At 42.9% G+C, this 21261-nt stretch overlaps 1 long non-coding RNA gene across 1 annotated transcript in view; it reads left to right on the top strand.

The window, feature by feature from the left end:
• Positions 1-21045, top strand: part of LOC132813122 (uncharacterized) — a 35878-nt gene extending 14833 nt beyond the window's left edge. The window contains exon 2 of the long non-coding RNA XR_009643946.1: positions 20733-21045. This is a non-coding gene — a long non-coding RNA (uncharacterized LOC132813122). The remainder of the gene's footprint in view (positions 1-20732) is intronic.
• The last annotated feature ends 216 nt before the right edge of the window (positions 21046-21261 follow it).

Below are 21261 nucleotides of genomic sequence, written 5' to 3'. Positions count from 1 at the left end.
TAAGTAGCATTACCCACAAATTCACTGGACACGTCATCTGCCTAGTTATTTTTCCAAACGAAATAAAAAAAGGTTTTGACATTTTTCTCACCGACATATGACAAGTTACTAACCTAGTTGTATACATCCCTACGTTCTCCCTTCATCTCCATCCTGTTCATTTAACTTTCTTGTCGATTTCCCAACTTCTGAATTTCAAATCCCCTCTCTCTTTCTTTTTCCTGTCTTTCTCTTTCGTCTCTCTCTGTTTCCGTTCCTTTATTTATCTTCAAACTCCAGGTGCCACATTTGCAATTTAAGTTTTTATAACTCTACTGCAGTTGCCCATTTCTCTGATCCATCAAAGTGCTTAACCAACTCCATTACAATTCCAGCTTCCCTTTTCTCCCTGGCTAAACCCATTTCCAACCTATCTGCTAATTCTAAAAAAAAAGTCCTCCTTCTGTCTTTCTGAACTTCCTTTGAAAATTTGGGAACCTGTTTAGTTGATGGTAAATGTTCATCTTGGAGCGCAGTTACTTGCGGTGTTCCACAAGGATCTGTTTTGGAACCATTGCTGTTTGTCATTTTCATAAATGACCTAGAGGAGGGCTTGAAAGCAGGGTGAGAAGTTTGTGGATGACACGAAAGTCGGTGGAGTTGTGGACAGCAAAGAAGGATGTGGAAGGTTACAGCGGGATATAGATAAGTTGCAGAGCTGGACAGAAAGATGGCAAATGGAGTTCAATGTAGCTAAGTGTGAAGTCATTCACTTTGGTAGGAGTAACAAGAAGATGGATTACTGGGCTAATGGTAGGCTACTTGGTAGCGTGGATGAGCAGAGGGATCTTGGTGTCCATGTACACAGATCTCTGAAAGTTGCCAACCAGGTAAATAGTGCTGTGAAGAAGGCATATGGCGTACTGGGCTTTATTGGTAGAGGAATTGAGTTCCGGAGTCCTGAGGTCATGTTGCAGTTGTATAAGACTCTGGTGCGGCCTCATCTGGAGTATTGTGTGCAGTTTTGGTCGCAATACTATAGGAAGGACGTGGAGGCATTGGAACGCGTGCAGAGGAGGTTTACCAGGATGTTGCCTGGCATGGTAGGAAGATTGTATGAGGAAAAGCTGAGGCACTTGGGGCTGTTCTCATTGGAGAAAAGAAGGTTTAGGGGAGATTTGATAGAGGTGTACATGATGATTAGGGGTTTAGATCGGTTGACAGTGAGAACCTTTTTCCGCTAATGGAGTCAGCTGTTACTAGGGGACACAGCTTTAAATTAAGGGGTGGTAGGTATAGGACAGATGTTAGGGGTAGATTCTTTACTCAGCGGGTTGTGAGTTCATGGAATGCCCTGCCAGTAGCAGTGGTGGACTCTCCCTCTTTATGGTCATTTAAGCGGTCATTGGATAAGCATATGGAGGTTATTGGGCTAGTGTAGGTTAGGTAGGCTTCGGTCGGCGCAACATCGAGGGTCGAAGGGCCTGTACTGCGCTGTATTTTTCTATGTTCTATGTTCTATGTAGTGTTAAAAGCCATTTCCCTCATTTTTCGTTTAACCAACCACAAGTTACAACATTAAACGAATTTTCCCACTGGTTTTATTTGAAGATCAAAGTCACTAATTGCAATGAGTTGGAATTTGCTGGGAGCTGTTGTATCTCAAATCTGTTCAAGTCTGTCCAAATGGCATACGGCAAGGCCCCAAACTGTTATGACATCAATGTCGAACCCCTCTGTTAATTAAAACCACACACCTAGAAAAGCTCACCTCACATCATAATCTGTCAAAACGTGAGCAACAGAGAACTCCTAAATTCCACTAATAAACAAAAAAATAACAATTTATATGTGTGCAAGTTAGCTCACTGAGTATGTTTTCAGAAGTTTCATCACCATGACTAGGTGACATCATCAATGAGAGTATCTGCTGAAGTGCTGGTAGTATCTCCCGCCTCTCTATTTATAGATCTTGGTTTATTAAAGTGGGTGATGTCATTTCCGGTTATTTTAACAAGAGAATGTAGACAGAATCTAAATTGATGCGTTTATTGATGGACTTCTGGTTAGAATATCATTCCTCTAAAAAGGTCCTTGCTTGTCTTAGTATGTGTGTGTGCTTTGTCCCATTCAAAGTGGTGCCCTTCTTTGTCTGTATGTATGGAACATAGTGATAGTGCGTCATGTCTTTTGGTGGCTAGTTGGTGTTCATGTATCCTCGTAACACCACAACAGGACAGTTTCAATGGTGGAAAAAAGATAGTATATATACTGTTTAATCAATGTGTGTGCAGATAAGTCGCATTTTTCATATGTGCACAACATATTGTAAATTAACAACAGAGACACAGTTAACGAAAAATGATGCATTAAAACATGATTTGATCATCTCAACGTTCCCTCCTTTTCTGGGATTCCCAACTCTAATCTCCCATTCTTACCAGGATGTTTGCTCCAAAGTCTTGATTCTGGTGTCCCAACTTATTTCAGTTAATCCCCTTTCTACCGGACTTCAATATGTTGGCCTGCTGAGTTCTTTCCAAAGCCAGTGTCTGTCATATTATTGGAGATATATATTCTGGCATCATACTCAGCATTTGAAATATGACTCTGTTGTACATGCACTTTACAAAGGACCACAGCACACAGGCATTGCCAAAACATTGGGGGATGTTCATCTACTTATTTCAAGAATGTAGTTTTCTCACTTTCCACATCTCCATATCTATATCCTCTCTCTCGTTCTCCCTTTGTATCTAGTTAAGAAACCCACCAATTATTCTTCGTGTCCCATCTCCCAAAACTCCTTCTTTCAGTTTATATCTAACGCTCTCTTCAAGATGTGACATGATTATAATTAAGCAATGTTACTACAAATACATGCGGTCGTAGCTGGCCAGCGTTAATTGGAAGGAAAGCAGAGCAGGATTGACCATGGAGCAGCAATGGGAGGAGGCTCTGGGGATAATTCGGAAGATAATATCAGAAATGCAACCCCAAGAACTTGAAACATACTCATGGGAGAACAAGGCAGCCATGAGTGATAAGGCATCAAACCAAAAGAGAAAACATACAATGTGGTGAATATAATTGGGAATCCAGAGAATTCATTGGCTCTGAAACTACATAACTCTGGCATCACTGACACTACAGAGCTCTTAATCATGGTTAGGGAAAGGAACAGAGGAAAAACATTCACTTTAAACACAGAAGATTGTATTTCTCAAGGAAAAAGATTCAGGTGATTTAAACATTTGAATTAAGATCAGTTAAATGCTTTTGCAGAATGTGTCAGATTGGAAGCATGACCCGAGGAGACAGACCCTCAGCAGAATTAGAGTTTGAAAATGGAAGTATTGCCACAACAGAAACCAGGTAAGGTCACTGAGTGCAGGGCTGATGGGTGAATGGGTCTCAGTGAGAATTGTGGAACAGACAGCAGAATTACATTGCAGGTATTGCAGCTGGAAACTGCGTATTCATGTAGTGCTGTAGACCACAGCAGCTGGAGAAGCAGACATGCATTCAGCCACAACCTGTAACTTTTTGCCAGGATAACACCTCAGTCTGTCATTACCATCAACACCATCTATGACTCAGTGACGAGTGTGGGTGAACATGTCAGAGTCAGAATCACATGAACCTTAACCTGATGCTAACACATTAAAGCTACCAGACTTGACCAACAGATCTGAACGAAGCCCTGCAGTCCTGCCACATTCAGTTATAAATGGTGATGGACGATTAAACAAATGACTGGAGGAGAGGGCTCCACAAACATCCCCATCCTAAATAATGGAACAGACCTGCACATCAGTGTAAAAGAGAAGGATGTTTTATCTGCACAATCTTCTGCCAGAAGTGTTGAGTCGATGATACACCTCACCCTCGCCATGATGCCCTCAAAATCACAGATGCCAGTCTTCAACTAATTTGATTCGTGGCACGTGAGATGAAGAAACAACTGAACAGAGCAGATACGACACAGACAATGGGTCCTGACTCCATTTCTGCAATAGACTGAAGACTTGTGCTGCACAACAAGCCGTGTCCCTGGGGAAGCTTTTTCATTACAGCTCCAACTTTGACATCTCCCTGGCAATGTGGAAAATTACTCAGCTAAGTCCCGTCCCCTAAGACGGGAATAATTACAATCTGACCATTACCACCCCCTCAGTCCCATCACCACAGTCAAATTGCTGGGAGTTATTTTTGACAGAGCTGTCAAGCAGCACAGAAATAACGTGCTCAGTGTGGTTTCCGACAGGTCCCCATGTGGAGATGGTGCTGTTGTGGAAATGTCACTGGATTATTAAGCCAGACCAGGCTAATGATCTGGCAGCAGGAGGAAGTTAAAGACAATTAATAAAATATTGAGATCTAAAATCTGGGGTCAGTAACAGTGACCTTGAAGCCAATATGGATTGTAAACAGAATTTCCTTCTCCAATGTACTTTTAGGAAGTAAATCTCCCATGATTTCCTGGTTTGGCCTAAAAGTGACTCCAAAGACCCTGACATGTGATAAACATTTCAATGGTCTCTGAAACGGCCAAGCAAGGCACTCACTTGTATCAAACTACTCAGAGGTCTGAAAGGATGAAACCGGACAGAACATCCGGCCTCAGCAGCAGTGTCGGAAAAGGGAATGGGAACACAGTCCTGTCGACCCTGCAGAAACCTCCTTACTAACATCTGAGAGCTTGTGACAGCATTTTACAGAGCTTTTCCACAGACTGCACAGAAACATCGGGAATGGAGTAGGTCATACAACACATTGGCCTCCCCATTCTAGTTCATGGAAAAAAAATCTCCTCAATATACTTACCCCACACGATATACATATCTGTTAATGTGAGTAACCTTGGGAAGCTATAAAATAGGCGGTGCAGTAGTACGTTTGGTCCATTGAGTTGCTAACCAATTCAATATAATTTCCATACCATACTCCTGCTCTCCCACCATCCCTTTACTGTCTCTAATCCGTATTTATATTCAGTGTCTCGGTTTCCAGGTGCAAGCCAATTCCCCAGGTTCACCAGTCAGTGAGTGCAGACATTTATTTCATCTCAATGCAGAGTGACCTGCCTTACCTAATACTGTGGCCCCTTGTTTTAGACATCCCAGCCAGGGGAATTATCATCGCTGCTTCCAATCTGTCTCACTTTGTCAGAGTTTTGTATATTTCACTGAGATCTCCACTTATTTTCCTAAACCCCATGGAATACTGGCCCAGTCACCCCAAACTCTGCTCTCACAACAAGCCTGTCATCCCAGAGATCAGTCTGGTCATCCTTCACTGCTCTCCCTCAATGTCAGGTTTTCCTTTATTAGGTAAGGAGACCAAAACTGCACACAATCCTGCACAATGTTCGAGATGGGATGTCTCCCAAGGCCTGTACAGCTGCAGTGAGACACCCTTTCTCCTGGACTCACATCCCCTGAAATGAAGGTCAACACACCATTTATCTTCCTTACTGCTTTCTGTTTCTGCAATATTGCTTTCAGCGACATATGTACAAGGATATGCAGATCCTTTTCCGTGTTATAGCTCCCCACTTGGTGGGTCTGTGTACACTGGTCAGCGTGTCAATGCCATGCCCAGTATTGACTTCTGGTTACAGAACTCACTGCGCTGCAGGGACCTCAGAGGTTGATGCAGAAGGAAACAACAAAAAGGAGCATATGGCCCTTTGTAAATCAACGTGTTTCAACCAATCCTTTTCAAATTGTAGGATTCCAGTTTATCATTTCCACCAAAGGGCACACCGTCACCTCTATCCACATTGTTCTCCATCTGTCACGTATTTACCCATTCACTCCATTTGTCTTAGTCTTCTTGGTGCTTTTTTACATCCTCCGCACCCACTCACAATCCCACATCCATTAGTGCTGTCAGCAGGCTGGGATGTATTGCATCTGATTCCAGCAACCAAATATTTAAAGGACATTGTGAACAGCTGGGCCCCAAACACCGATCTCTGTGATACCTCAGCAACCGTCCTCTGTTAATTTCTATTTCTGTATTTCGTCAATCTGGGTGTCACTGGCTGGGCCAGCATTTATTGCCTGTCCCTAGTTGCTCTTGAGAAGGTGGTGGTGAGCTGCCTTGTTGAACACTGCAGTCCACCTGCTGTGGTTGACCTCCAATGCCATTAGGGAGAGAATCCCAGGATTCTGACCCAGCGACTGTGAAGGAGCGGTGATATATTTCCAAGTCAGGATGGTGAATGGCTTGGAGGGGAACCTAAAGATGATGGTATTTCCATACATCTGTAGCCCTTGTCCTTCTAGATAGAAGTGGTCGTGAATTGGGAAGATGGTTTCTGAGGATCTTTGGTGAATCATTTCATTGCAGCATGTGGATAGTAAAACACTGCTGCTGCTGCGCGTTGATGGTGGAGCATTGTGAATGAAGGGACAGTCAAACTGGCTGCTTTGTCCTGGATGGTATAAAGCTTCTGGAGTGTTGTTGGGTCTGCACTCATCCAGGCAAACTGGGAGTCTTCTGTCACACTTCTGACCTATATTGTATTGACATGCATTGTAGATGATGGACAGAATTTTGGAAGTCAGGATGTGAGTTACTCGCCGCAGCATTCCTAGCTTCGGACTTGCTCTTATAGTTACAGTGTTCATGTGGGGAGACCAGTGAGTTTCTGAGCAATGATTACCCACCAGGACTTTGATACTGGGGGATTCAGTGATAGTAACACCATTGAATGCCAAGGGGCAGGTTAGATTGTATTTTATTGGTGATGGTCATGGTCTGGCATTCGTGTGGGTTGAACATTACTTGCCACTTTCCAGCCTGGATACTGTCCAGATCTTGTCGTGTTTGAACATGGACTGCTTCAGTATCTGAGGAGCCACAAATGTTGCAGAACATTGTACAATCATTGGCGAACATCCCCACTTCTGACCTTAACTTGGAGGGAAGGTCATTGATGAAGCAGCAATGAAGAAGTTTCTGTTCACTGCTCGAGGGACTCCGACAGACATGGAGCTGAGTTGACTGACCTTCATCAACCATGACCATCTTCCTACGTGTCAGGTATGATTCTAAGCAGCGAGGAGTTTGCCTCTGATACCCATTGAATCCAGTGTTGCTAAAGCCCCTTGATACCACACTTGGTCGAAGGCAGCCTTGATTTAAAGGGCTGTCACTCTCACCCCACCTCTGTAATTCATCTCTTTTGTCCATGTTTGAATCAAGGTAATGAGATCCGGAGCTGAGTGGTCCTGGGGGAGCCCAAACTGGGCATCATTGACAGGGTATTGCTGAGCAGGTTGCTGCTTAAAAGCACTGAGACCTTCCACCACTTTACTGATGATCGAGAGTAGGCTGATGGAGTTGTAATTGGCCAGATTGGATTTGTTCTGCTTTTTATATACAGGAGATACTTGGGGTAATTTTCCACATAATCAGGAAAAGCCATTGTTGTAACTGTATTGAAACAGTTTGGCTGGGGAGTGGCAAGTTATGGAGCACAAGTTTCCAGTACTATTGCCAGAATGCTGTCAGAGTATGGACCCTTTGAGTATTCAGTATCTCCAACTCGAATTGGTTGATGACTTGTAACTGAATCGCTGAGGACCACTGGAGGAGGCTGAAATGAATCATCCACTCAACATTTCTGACTGAAAGTTGTTACGAATGCATCAGCCTTATCTTATACACTGAAGTGCTGGGCTCTTCCATCATGGAGGAAGGGGTTATTTGTGAAACCTCTTCCTCCAGTGAATTGTTTAATTGTCTCCAACGTTTCTCGACTAGATGTGGAAGGACTGCAGAGCTTAGATCTGAACCTTTGCTTGTGGGATCACTTAGCTCTGTTTATCACTTACTGCTTATGCTGTTTGGCCCACAAGTAGTCCTGTTTGGTGGCTTCACCAGGCTGACACTTCATTGTCAGGTTTGCCTGGTGCTGCTCCTGCCATCCTGCACATCCATTGAACCAATGTTGATCCTCTGGATTGATGGTAATTGTTGCGAGGGGGATATGCCAGGTCATGAGGTTGTGTGGCTGTACAATTCTGCTCCTATAGATGAACCACAGCACCTTATGGACACCCAGACTTGAACTGTTAGATCTGTTCGAAGTCTGCCCTATTTCGCACTGTGATAGTACCACCCAAAATGGTGAATGTTATTCTCAATGTGCAGGTGTGACTTTGTCTCCACAATGACTATGCGGTGGTCACTCTTAACGATACTGTCATGGACAGATACTTCTGCAATTGGCAGATTAGTAAGGCTGTGGTCAAGTGTATATTTTCCTCTTGTTGGTTCCTTCACTGCCTGCCGCAGAACCACTCTTGCAGTTATATCCTTTAGGACCCAGCCTTCTCGATCAATAATGCTGTAGCTGAGATACTGTTGGTGGTGAACATTGAGATACCCCACCCAGAATGCTACCCTCAGTGCTTCCTCCAAGTGTTGGTCAGCATGGAGGAGTACTGATACATCAGTTGAGAGATGCTGGTACTTGGTAATCAGCAGGAGGTTTCCTTTCCCAAATGCAAACTAATGCCATGGGATACGAAGTCACTGTTGAGGACTCCAAGAGCAATTCCCTTCTAACTGCATCCCACTGTGCCGCCACCTCTGCTGTGTCCATCCTGCTGATGAGACAGGACATATCCGGGGAAGGTGATGGGGTGTCTAGGTCATAGTCATACTCACAGAATCATACCTTACAGACAATGTCAGGCTGTTGCTTGATGAGTCTGTTTATTTCTATTCACTGTTTAGTGCCAGCTGTCCCATTCTCGAAACATGTCCATATATTAGCCCCAATCCACTCAGATTTGATATTGCAAATTGGGCTTGGAGATTTACCAACATTTTCCTAAAAATCAAAATGTTTTACATCCATTACTGCTCTTTCATTTGTCAGCCAGTCTGCTTCTCAAACATAATTCCCATTTCATAAATCTATGTTAGTGTTGTCTATGACTATTACTTTCAGCCGCAATAATTTCTGCTAAACCATTTACTTACTATGTTCTATGTTCCACGTAGTCTATCATTTTCCCACACCAGACTTGGTTTTCCTTATATTGTTAGAAAGTTTTGTGAAGACAGAACTGAAGTAGTGGCGACATAGTTCTGCCATTTCCCTGTTCCCCATTCTCCATTCTCTGGTTCCAAACTGTAAGGAAACTACACTTGTTTTCTCATATTTCTCACATTGACATAATTTCACAAACTATTACAGTTCACACTTATAACCCTTATGAATATAACTCTTCAGAAACCCATCAATTCCTGCCTTAAAATGCTCCAATAATTGACCTTCCACATGGTACACTCACAGGAGCAAAGACTCTGTGCCGACAGAAGTACAGCACGATCTATATTAGTCCCACTTTCTACAGCAGTCCCATAGCCTGGAATGTTATGACACTTCCAAGTGCTTGTCCAAGTACTTTTTAACGATTGTGAGGTTACTCGTGATAATTCCCCTCTCAGGAAGTAATCCCAGAAGCCCACACATCGACGTGAAAAAATGTTTAAATCATCTCTGAACCTCAAACTTTTCACTTTAAAAGTGTGCTCCTTTGTTCTTGACCCTCTGACTAAAAGGAACAGTTGCTGTCTATCCACCCTGTCCGTGTCGCTTATAATCTTATCCTTCTGAATCACTGACTCCTCAGCTTTCTCTGCTCCAAAGTAAACAACCCGAGCTTATCCAGCCTCTCTCCATAGCTGATATGCTCTACCCCAGGGAACATCCTGGTGAATCACCTCTGCACCCCTCCAGTACAATCACATCCTTCCTGGAATGTGGCTCCCAGAGCTACATACAGTATTCCATTTTGGCCGAACCAAAGCCCTGTATAGGTCTTATATCTCCACCCTGATTAGGAAACACAATACTCAAGGTCCAATTCTTAACTAGTCCATTAACCTGCCCAGCAGAAAGTGAGGACTGCAGATGCTGGAGATCAGTGCTTAAAAAATGTGTTGCTGGAAAAGCGCAGCAGGTCAGGCAGCATCAAAGGAGCAGGAGAATCGTTGTTTCGAGCATAAGCCCTTCTTCACGAATATTTCCGAAACGTCAATTCTCCTGCTCCTTTGATGCTGCCTGACCTGTTGCGCTTTTCCAGCAACACATTTTTAAGCATTAACCTGTCCAGTCACATTCAGGGATGTGTGGAGAAGCACAATCTGAGCTTCCCAGTGTGCTGCCATTCATTGAGTCCTCCCTGCCTGGTTCCTTCTCCCAATGTGCATCACCTCATATTTATCAAGGTTACATTGTATCTGTTATTGATCTGCCCATCTGACCATTTCATCTGCATCTTCCTGTAACTTAAGGCCTTCCTGCTCACTGCAAACCAACCGGTCAATCTTTATGTCAAATGTACACTTACTTATCACACCTCCCTGCCTCTCCACCTTGCCCCCTCCACATTCACATTTGTTTTTGTTATGAATAACACAAACAATAAGGGACACATCACTGATCCCTGTGGTACACCAGGGGACACTGGTCTCCAGTCACACAAACAGCCTTCTCTCACTACCCTCTGCCTCCTGCCACTAAGACAATTTTCGTTGTAACTTGTCAAGTTATCATTTTTATTGTGAGATTTTACGTTATTTTTCAGTTTCCCAGCTGGAAATTTGTCAAAGGCTTCCCTACAAAGCTAAACAATCGACCTCCTCAAACTAATTCAATCAAATCAATTAGATGCCACTTCCTTCTGATAAAGTCATGATGATTATCCCTGATCAGACCTTTCGACTCTTATTGGAGTTCAATTTTCTCCTTCCCTATTTTCTCCAGTAGTTTCCTTAACAGTGACCTAATACCCGCTCGTCTATAGTTCCCTGGTCTATCTCTCCCACCCGAACTGTGAAGTGGAATCGTGTTAGCAGTTCTCCAGTTCTCTGGCACCTCCCCTATGGTCAGATCCTAATTAAAATATTCAGTCAGGGTCTTTCCTCCATTCACCCCAACAGCCGCCTGTGATACAACTCATTCAGACATGGAGTTAGGTCCAAATTTATACAGAACAAAGCCTCAAATCCTTTCTCGTATTTTACATCAATCTGTTCAAGAGTTTCCCCATCCATCTCCTTGAATTCTGTACTTGTCTTCTCCGTCTCTAAAGTAAAATAGATGTGAAGGTCTCATGTAACAGTCCATCAATGTTCTCCACCTTGACACACAGATTGCCCCTTTGGTTTCTAATGGACACTAACTGTTTGCTGATTATTCTGCTCTACTTGTCCGTGTAGAATCTCGTGGGATTCTGCCAGATCTCGCCTACTTGTACTTCTCCATGTCCCTGTTATTCAGTCCCCTCAGTGTTTCTAAGTTTCACTGCAACCACCTCTCATGTTTCAAAACTCGAGATCACAGAGTGAGTTTCCACATCAGAAAATCGTGCCGTTTTAGGGATGAATCTGAATAATACCTTTTGCAGTTCCTCTGTAGTCAATATCTTATTTCTTAGATTGGGATTCCGAACAATACAAAATACTCTCATGAACACTCGATACAACTGGTGCATGACGTCTTCTATATTCCAATTACAATCACCTGAATGTAAAACTAATTTTTTTCTTTGCTATTTTCATATGTTCTTCCTAATACCTCTCGCTTTAACCTTTCTTATGAGCTTACTGTGTGAGTTTTTAAAATAAATCTCATGAATATTCAACTCTACGTTATCCAATGGTTCTTCATTGCCTATGTCCACAAGAATCATCTTCAAACCATTCCAAAAAAAATGTTTGCCACTTCTGGTTTTCCTTTCATCGGTATATTCTCACCCTCCCAAGTTATGTTATTACCTTCTACATGTGTAGTCGCGTGTTCTTTGTAATCGAGTCCAACAGACACCCGACTGCGGACGACAAGATAACTGCTCTGTAGTTCACCCCTCTCCATCTTCATCCTTTCTTAAATGGTTGGATAATATTTGTAACCTTTGCCTTATACAGATTGGCTAAATGACTTTCGAGAATGTGTCGGAAGATAAAGTAAAAATCCACGATGCAATCAACATGTCTATTGCTGCTTCCTCATAAATCCTTGTGTGAAGTACATCTGGTCTGTCAGATTTTTAAATATTCAATCCAGCTTTCTTTTCAAAGATGACCTCAACATTGATAAGAATAATCTTACACTTTACTTACACAAGTCCCATGGTCACTTGGTATTTCTGGAAGAATTTCTGGACATTCTTCCAATGAAGATAGACGCAAATAAACTGTTTCTTTTCCCTGCGATTTCTCTGTTCTCTGCAATAAACTATCCTGAACGCACACCAACTGTTCCACATTTGACCTTGTTTTTATTTTTTTCATACATTGATAGATGCTTTTTAGCAGTTTTTATGTTTTTCTTTCGTTTGCATGCTTTTTCTCTTTTCGATTTTCTTCTCAGTTTCTTGGTCATCCTTTGCTGAGTCCTACATTTCTCTGAATCCACTGGATTACTACAACTTGGTATTTTTCTAAGCTGCCTCCTTTCATCAAATAGGTAAGTGAAGGTGGGGTTGAAAGTGTTAATCGGAGAGGAGGGTGGACCAGATTGATAGCAAGGAAGGTGGACGCATAGGAATGTACAAAAGGGCGATGCTGACTTGGAGGGTTGGAGTGGGATAGGGTGGGATTAGGGGAAATGGGGAAATCCACTATGATCCCCTGTGTTTGGGGGTCCCAAGGCAGAAGATGAGGCTTTCTTCCTGCAGGCTTCTGGTGGCTCGGATTTGGCGATGGAGCAGGTCCAGGACCCTCATGTCCTTGGCAGAGTGGGAAGGGGAGTTAAAGTGCTCAGCCACAAGGTGATGGAATTGTTCAATGAGGCTGTCCCAGAGATGTTCTCTGAAATGTTCCACAAGTTGACCTTCTACCTCGCCAATGTAGAGAAGGACACATTGGGTTCAATGGATGCAGTAGATGAGGCGGTCTGTCTACCTTCATCACCTATCACTTTCAACCCTACCTTCATCTACCTACCGCAATCCCTGCTAACCTCCCCTGTCTCACCCCCTTCTCATTTATCCCTCAGCTCCCTTGACCCATAAGCTTCATTCCTGATGAAGGCCTTATGCCCGAAACATCGATTTATCGGCTCTTAGTATGCTGCCTGACTGTGCTTTTCCATCACCACACTCTTCGCCTCTGATCTCCATCATCTGTAGTCCCCACTTTCTCCTCACACCTTGATGGCTTGCATGACTCAGATTTATAACAGTTACTTCAAATAAAACAAAAACTATCGTGTACTCAAACAGTATAAAAGAAAACCAGTACATTGTGGTCACTGTTCCCAAAATGTCCTTTCCATCAAATTTTTCAATGAGCTCTTCTGATCACTCAACACCAATTCCTAAACAACCTGATATCGAGCTCAGTGCTTAACATAATGCTCATGTAAACCATCTCACACGTGGTCTTGAAATCCATTTTTCCCAGCATTAGCATTCAATTGGGTTAACATTATCACTGCAGTAGCCACAAATGTGTTTATCTCATTTCCTGTTTTATAACATGTCCAGCATTTGTCTTGCAGCTTTCACTTTGATATATAACTCCCATCAATGTTTGCTCCTCCTTGCTGTTTTTATTAATCTCCACCTTACTAGATTCTGTGGAATCTGAGCGATGTGAGCTCTGGGGAGATTGATGGTGGAGATCATCTCGCTACATCATTTATGATGTTCTCAAACTTTAATTTCTCCAGATCTCCCGTTATGCTGATGGAGTAGAGAAGGACAATGATCTTCCAACAATGCTCTGTATTCCCCCAGAGAGCTGAGACAGCTCTAACCTGGGTGGGAACTTTACAACAGGCTGGTAAAGTGTTGCTGCTGTACAGGATCTTAGTGAGATCACATCTAGAGTAGTGTGTACAGATTTAATCTCTTCAATTAAGAAATGATGTTGTTACATTGGAAGCAGCTCAGAGATGGTTCCCTCCAATGATTCCTGCAATGAAGGTGCGTGCTTATAATGAAATGATGATCAGGTTGACCAAGTAGCCATTGGAGTTTACAAAAATTAAAGATGATCTTATTTGGACATAGATGACAGAAGGAGTGAACGAGTGAAGTGAATTACACAGATAGTGGAGGAATCCATTCCGTTCTCCAGCCTGTTACACAGAAACAACAGGGGGATATTCAGGCCTTCGACCCTGTTACGCCAAAACAGGACGTGGCTATTCAGCCCCTGGAGCCTGATATACAGTTACAGGAGGAGGCCAATCAGCCCCTCGAGCCTATAACATTTGGCCATGCTGCACCAGTATCCAGTTAAACAGCAACAGGTGCAGTCCATTCAGTCTCCTCAAGTCTGTAACATAGGAACTGGAAGAGGCCACACAGTGACTGGAGATTGTTACACTGGGATACCAGGAGGCCATTCAGACCCACCGAGTCTATTGCAATGGAATTGGATAAGGATAAAAACTATCTGAGACTTCTTTCATGAGAAAGGAAGAGGCAATTTAGACACGTGTCTCTTGTATGGGAACAAGAGTAGACCATTCACTCCCTCGGTCCCATCTCCGGGATACATGAGGAGACCGTTCAATATTTCCACCTGTTATAGAGAATATGAGAAGACCCATCAGCCCCTCAAAATGTTACACAGCAACAGTAAGATTCTATTATCGCCCAATCCTCTAAATCATCAACAGGATGATGTCAGTCTGGCCTTGGAGATGGCAACATGGGAACACGAGAAAGACGTCAGCCCATCGATCTTGTACACCAGCAGGATGATGAGTCCATTCAGCCACACGTGGCTCTTACACAGCATTTGGACCAGATCTCTTAAAAACGTGTGCCTTTTAAACAGGAATTCAAAGAAAACGTAAAGCTTTTCGAAAGGGAAGAACTTATAATAATGGTATATATTAGATACTAAAGTGTAACAATAAACTATTGTAATTTAAGGCAAATTCTTCGAGTCCATTGTTCAGGACATTTCCAAATGTAAACCACAATTCCTCAGAGTTAACATGGTTGTATGAAGGCTAAACGTTGTTTGAATTGTTTGCTTGAGTTATTTGAAGATGTCACTTACAAGATGGATCGTGGGAATCCTGGAGATGGAGCATATCTGGTCTTCCTGAATGCTTCGGATATGTTGCTTCTCCAAAGAGTAAGTGGTAAGATCATACAACATGGGTTTAGGAGTAATTTATTAGCTTGGATGGAGGATTGGTGAACCAACAAAATGGAGTCAGATGGAATAAATGTACAACTTTCTTTTGGCAAATGCAATTTGTGGGGTGACATTGATTTCAGGACTCATGCCTCAACCATTTGCGATTGATGGAATGACTGTACTCTATAGATGGGAACGAAAATACTATGCTACATTTTCAGATGACACTAACATCAATGGGAAATTACTTCAGAATGGTGGTGCAAGAGATTTTAAATCTATATGGATAGGTTGGGTGAATGGGCCAACATTTAGCAAGGAAAATTAAAGTGAAGAAATATGGGGCTTTTAGGGTGTATGTTTGCTCACTGATCTGTGGGTTTGATATCGAGACATTTCGTGACCTGGTGAGGTAACATCATCAGTGGCGACCTGGTGAGGTAACATAATCAGTGTTTGGAGTGCCACCACAAAGAAAAACCACCATTTCGACTGGGACAACGCATCTATCCTGGGACATGCTGAGCAAAGATATGCCAGAGAATTCCTAGAGGCCTGACACTCCAACCACAACGCCATAAACAAACACATAGATCTAGATGCCATCTATCAACTCCTCAGTAAACGAACCGGAAATGACATCACCACAAACCCCAGGAACCCCATCCAGGAGAAAGATATAAATAGAAAGCAGGAGACAACAGCTTCACTTCACTTGGAGGTCGCCACTGATGATGTTACCTAGCCAGGTAATGAAACGTCTGGATATCAAACCTACAACTCAGCGAGCAAACCAACATCCTAAATCTCAACCTGAGCTACAAACCTTCACAAACCTTGCAAAAGCCATGAGCGCAACACACTACAACTTGCCCGTAGATGGGAAAGGAATGCCATCCGAGAGAGTGCCCCCCGCGAACAACTGTACTTCCTGCATGAATGTTTAAGAAAACAACTACTGCCAAAATGTCTGCAATATAAACGCCGATAAAAACACCTCAAGCCAAAAGTTTAACAGAACAAAACGGCCGCAGAATTCTCCGAGAATTAATCAATGACGCCCACCACAGACTCTGAAAATACAAACGGGAAATTGCGCGCCAAAAGCCTTTATTCAGAAAAGCAACAAACCAAGTATGGTCAGACGTGATAGAACAAGCCATCAACACCAAACACCGACAAAGACAGATAAAGAAAAATCCGGACGTGAAGAAAAAAATGGACAAGCTCACAAAAAAAAACACAAAACCGATAACACAGGGGCATGGATAAAGAACTTATCAGACCGGACCCTATCAGACACAGAAAAAGCGGTACTAGTCAAAGGATTAAATTTCAATTACCGAGACGCTGACAAGAAGGATTTACTAGCGGCATTAGAAACCACATTGAAGGACAACCATCTCATGGAAGAAACACAACAAACGATCAGACAGACAGTTGCACCTATTATCAGCCGAAAGAGGGAAGGAAACAAACTGACCACACAAGAAAAGAAAGCCCTAGAAAACCTCAAAAAAGACAAAGACTTCATTGTATTACCTGAAGACAAAGGTCGCTCACAGTCATCCTGAACAGAAGGGAAGATATCGAAAAATCTAATGCACTACTCGCAGGTACCAACACCTACCAACAGGTGGCGCTTTACCCGACCACACAACTAGGAAACAAAATTACTTATCTCCTAAGAAAATTACACGATTCCGGACAATTAAACAAGACAGAATCCCTGAAAATGAAACCCGATGGGACCAGCACCCCACAATTCTACGGACTACCAAGAATCCATAAACCAGGAGCCCCCCTCAGACCCATAGTCGCACTACCCAGAACACCAATTTACAGACGAGCCAAAGAACTACACGCAAGACTAAAATACCTAGTAGAAGAGTCACAACACTCCATCCATTCCACCCAGGAAGTCCTAAAAATCATCAAAAACGCCAACATAGAGGAAGACGAAGCAATGATCTCATTCGACATAACAGCACTGTTAACCTCCATTAACATCGACCTGGCAACGGAAACACTTACCACACTTTTAGAAGAGACCATCACACACACAACAAACACCATCAATCACATTACCAACGAAAACATCATGAAGCTAATGGACCTGTGCCTCACCACCCACTTCACCTTCAAAAACATAGTGTACAAGCAAACCAACGACACACCCATGGGATCCCCACTTTATCAGGATTCATAGTAGAAGCGGTAATGCAAGGACGAGAACAAACAGCCCTACCAATCATCAAACCAAATATCTGGGTTCGCTACGTAGATGACACTTTTGGCATCACAAAATGAAACAAGTTAGAAGAGACATTTAACATCATCAACAACACTCTCACAGGCATAAAGGTCACCAAGGAGGAAGAAACCGACAACAAACTCGCATTTCTGGACGTCACAGTCGAAAGCAAGGACAATGGAGAACTACAAACCTGCATATAGAGAAAACCGACAAACACTGACCAAATACTTAACTACACCAGCAACCATCCCAACACACACAAACGAAGCTGTATCAGGACACTATTCCAATGAGCACCACACACTGTAGCTCAGACAAGATACGCAAAACAGCGGAGAACCACCTATACGACGTATTCAAGACGAACAGATACTCAAGAAATACAGTGCGCAGATTCCTCAAGGACAAACCACGACAAGCAGACCAAACACAGCCAGAAACCCGAAACACCTTACCATACATCAAAGAAGTTTCAGAAACGACAGCCAGACTACTGACTGGAATCCTAGTAGCACACAAACCCACTAACATTCTCAAACAAAAACTAACAAACCTAAAAGACCCAGTACAACCCATGGACAAAACCAATGACATCTACAAAATTCCATGCAAGGACTGCCACAAACACTACGTAGGACAAACAGGAAGAAAGTTAACCACCAGGATACACGAACACCAGCTAGCCACAAAAAGACACGACCCTCTCTCCCTCGTAGCCCTACACACGGATGAAAAAATCCACCATTTTGTCTGGGACAACACGTCTATTCTGGGACAGGCTAAGCAAAGGCATGCCAGAGAATTCCTAGAGGCCTGGCACTCCAACCACAATGACATAAACAAACTCAAAGATCTAGATGCCATCATTAAACTCCTCAGAAAACGAACCGGAAATGACATCACCACAAACCCCAGAAACCACATCCAGGAGAAAGATATAAGTAGAAAGCAGGAGACAACAGCTTCGCTTCACTTGGAGGTCGCCACTGATGATGTTACCTAGCCAGGTAACGAAACGTCTCGATATCAAAACTACAGCCCCAGGAGCAAACATACACCCCAAATCTCAACCTGAGATACAAACCTTCATAAACCTTGAGAAAAAAAACTGTGCTATTCAAGTTGGCCAGTATTAATGGAGAGACAAATTATTATCTAAATGGCGAGAAAGTTCAAAGTGCTTAGGTGCAGAGGGATCTGGATGTCTGCTTGCATATCACAGAAAACCTGCATACAGGTACTGCAAGTAATGAGAAATGCAAACATAATTTCAGTGTTTACTTATAAAAGGATATAGTAGGGAGTGTTGGTGTAGCTATGCAAGGCATTTGTGAGGCTGCAACTGGAGTAGAGTTTGGGTGTCTTGCAGAATGAGGTATTTCCATTGGAGACAATACAGAAGAGCTTCATTAGATTGATTCCATACTTGAAGTGTTTGTCTTATGAAGGGAAATTGAGCAGTTTAGGCCTACACGCTCGAGTTTATAAGAATGAAAGGAAATCTCATTGAGTTCTGTAAAATTCGAAAAGTAATTGAAAGTGTAGGTGTGGGGTGGATTTTTTTTTCATGTGGCGCAATCTACAACAAGAGACTAGAGTGTTAGGATGGAGAGATGGCATGAAAAGGGAATAGAGGCCGAGTTGACATCAGCCTCATCGAGCGGTTGGATTCCTCACAGATGCTCATTGTTCTTATTCAACTCTTCAACTGTGTTGCATAGGAATGAGGGAGGATTGGGTATCATGCAGGAAGCAGGCACTCAGGATAAATCAGTTAGAGAGAACGTAACCAGTCGCGCCACATAGTGACCAGCGCTGGGTTCTCAACTATTTACATTCTATATTAATGATCAGGAAGATGGAACAGATATACAGATGGTGAGTTTGGTGATGTCGCTGTGATAAGCAAGAGATTAAATTATCAAGAGAGGGCGGAGAGTATGCAAATAGATTCAGAGAGGTAAAGACAATAGATAATAGTTTGTCAGGTGGAATCTAACATGAAATAACCTGTCATTTCATTTACAGAAATAATGGAAGGCAGTATGTTACTGAAATGGAGAGGGATTACAGGACTTAGTAATATTGTGTACTGGGAGGTTCACTCAAACCTGTTCAGAAATGGGAGGTTTTGCTCCATTCCTGTTTGTCAGCTACCAGACACTCCAAGTGACTCCATTGCTCTCCGTACACATGGAATACTTTGATGTGGTTGATTGATGGCGGGGATGGTGTTTTGAAACGTGCATCAAGGGGACGTCCTTTATTCAAGATATATTCATTTCTTTCCACCTGGGGACCCGATGACGATGGGAAATGGCTGACTGCTTCTGAATGAAGAGGCCATGACTGTTACCAGGACAGTGGGTATTCACCAACATGATATACTGTGCATGTGTTACATTAATAGAGAGAGAAATCCTCTCCCCATTGACATGGGTACTCTGCAGATGCACTGTACACCATCGGAAATCCCACTATACTGGATATACCCGGAAGCTCCCTGCTGTGGGAGAAACAATGTATTTACCTCATCCACCATATATATCCTCCATCCCCAAATGGTGACGTTGATGTTGAGATATTGGGAAATGATGGATGTGTCACCTTGTCCAGCCTGGAATGTTCTGGATCATAGAAGATGTATGAGAAACAGTAACCCTAACAGCCACTGCCAGCACCATCCTCCCCCTGGTGTGAAACTGCAGGTCGTGTTGAAGGAGGTGGAGGTGGTACCATTCTATGACCAGCTCCTTGTTCAATCAGTGTCCCCTCACACTCTGCTCCTGGGTTAAGTGAAGCTTGGGAAGCTGGTCCTGGAAAACCCGATGTGGATCCAGCAGATCCCTTTCCCCACACACACTCACTGCGTGGTTTCAGAGTTCCCCTCTCTGTAGCCTCTGCTCCATTCGTTGTTCATGTAACAGACTCAGATGCTGCATCCAGAGTTGGGTCACCAAATCCTCAGGTCTCCCTGCATGTTTGAGGCAGCTCACAGCACATCCTCCAGCAAACCATCCGCAGTCCCTCCACTTAATTTTTAATTACAGGATTCATCACAAATCCCTTGGCTACAAGTGTTGTGGACCAGGCCAGATCTCCCCAAAATATTTTAAGAAGGCCGCTTAGACCCAAACCTTTCCTTATTTTGAATATAGAAGGGAGGTGTGCGTTCCAGATATGTTGTGACTGGTCAAACCACTCAACATTAAGCAAAATATAATCTATTCAAATGCTTTGGTTAAAATAAAATCAAAGAAAAGAATATTTTGGGACACCTTTTCTGTTGGAACACTTACACAAACAATAGATGCCGTACCTTCTTGGTTAACACTGCTTTGCTTTGTATATTCAAATGCAGATCCTTACAGCAATCCCAGAGGTTACAACATCAACAGAGATCTCAGAGGGAAAAGCAGCTGGGGATCATTTATTGAAACTTCCAACCATTCTGGGATCTCCAACAGCTTCTGAATGCTGCAGCCTAAAACAAAACGAGAAACCCTCGTCTGGGAGAGCTGGCCACTGCCCTTTCATTGTTCCCACCGTTTTAATGAAACCTAAAATCTCAGTTATTTACTTAAACTGTTTTCAGACAGCAGTTCTGCACCTCTGCCTTTAAAACCTCTCTTCAAAAAAAAACACAAGAGAAAATAAACGTTTTACAATGATAATATCTTCACAACTCATTCTTTAATAAAATAAGCCATCAATACACAAATGTGGATTCATTTTAGACCTCCTAATCTTCATCTATTAGTCGACGGAAATGTATATATATATATTACATTGACTCTGAGCATACAAATGTTCACAAATATTTCGATTTCAGTCATTTTACTCCTGCCACAGAATGCCTTTTCTTTGTTCATCCAAGTCTCCACAAGGTG

This window comes from Hemiscyllium ocellatum, unplaced genomic scaffold (genome assembly GCF_020745735.1).
Source record: "Hemiscyllium ocellatum isolate sHemOce1 unplaced genomic scaffold, sHemOce1.pat.X.cur. scaffold_326_pat_ctg1, whole genome shotgun sequence".
Classification (NCBI taxonomy): domain Eukaryota; kingdom Metazoa; phylum Chordata; class Chondrichthyes; order Orectolobiformes; family Hemiscylliidae; genus Hemiscyllium; species Hemiscyllium ocellatum.
The sequence above is the reverse complement of the archived record's forward strand: the minus strand, read 5'-3'. Positions and strand labels throughout refer to the sequence as shown.